Here is a 1,681-nt window from a genome sequence, read left to right on the forward strand (position 1 = left end):
ACCGTTTTTAGCTTTCACGGCAAGGTAGATGGACTTAAATGTCATTGAACAAAACATAACGATTAGTGTACCACGCTAATGAAGAAAGGGATAACAACATCCATTTCTTTAGGAGCGGGAGTGAATTTTCTTGCAACTATCCTTTCTATAATTTTCTGTTTTATATAAATTTGGATAAATAAAAGATTATCAATAGTTACAAAAAAAAAAAAAAATATGAATTAGGGAATTACAGGGATATTTTTCTATTTCTTAACTCTAAGCATTTTAATTTAATATGCTTATATTTCAAGTAAACATATGTTGCAGCTGGAGCCAATTTATGCTTCAGTGTTTTTTTGTTTTTAAACATTTTACATATTATGGTTCAAATCATGATTTTTACAGATATCCAATATCGCCAACAAAGAAGTGCTAACAGTCTCATGTAGAATATTTTTCTTACAGAATTATTCCATCAGCACATAATGCATGGAAACTAATGTGCCTTATATGTATGGATATACTTTCAAATAATAACATGAAACCTTTTAAGTTTAAAATTCATCTGAAAACCAAACACTCGAGAAAAGAAAATTAACCAGTGAAATATTTTAGGAAACTTCGTGATAATTATCAAACGAAAAACAGTGACTCGAACGTTAGAACCAAAAAATAAAAAATATGAATTACCAGCTGCTTGGTCAGAATAAAAAAAAAAAAAAAGCATAATCTGGAAAACCCCATGGTTTTGCCTGCTGTGGATTATGTAATTTCATTATAAATGAAAAATAAAATGCAAGAGAAATTACTAATATTTTTCCTTTCAGAAACTCTTCTGTGTCATGACGCATTAATTAAATAGCAGTGGTGAATTTGCTTTAAGAGATAATGAAGTTATTTTATTACTGTATCATTAGTCGAATTTATGAATGATCATTGACCCACATAGGATTTGCTTATTGCCAAAAGTCTTGAAGACACACAAAAGTTAAAGCAGATTTAATGAAATAGTTACTTTTTCAAGGAAATTAATATATCCCTAAAAAATCATTGCATATATTACTGTTGGTGCATCATCCATGAATGATAAATAAAAAGGCTTTATTACATTTTAGAAAAAGGCTGTTACCAAAATATTTTACATACACTCTGTGATATACCTTCAACATTTTGTTGCAAAGCATTTGTGCGGACGTCTTCACGATGTGATAAATCTGATTAATAATATAAAAGCAAATTCCCTTCGAGTTCATCTCTTTCTTAAATTCTGCAATGAAAATGGAGAAGACATTGAACGTCTTATAATGCATACGGAGGTAAGGAAATTATCGTTGTTTTACTGAACTTTGGGCTCTAATTGTATTATTTCTGGCCAACAACCCGCTCGGAGGGCAGTGTCTTGAATCCGAATGTGGTATATTTTTCTTATCTAATACATTTTTAAAGAAAGAAAGAAAAAAAATAAAAACTCACTAAACAGCTTCAAGGAAAATATCTGATCCTTTTCTCCAGTGAATAGGTTATGAGTGTTTTTCTGAGAAAATTAAGGATGACCTTGCATTGTATGCTGAATCTTTTGAAAATAAGCATGAAGATATCGCAAGCTCGGTTTAGTCAACTACTAATGATGGGCATATGAAATAGGGTGGCAATTCCTTATGGAAACAATGCTGCCAATGTAGGCGTCTCTTCACAGGAG

Source organism: Palaemon carinicauda, chromosome 10, assembly GCF_036898095.1.
Source record: "Palaemon carinicauda isolate YSFRI2023 chromosome 10, ASM3689809v2, whole genome shotgun sequence".
NCBI lineage: Eukaryota > Metazoa > Arthropoda > Malacostraca > Decapoda > Palaemonidae > Palaemon > Palaemon carinicauda.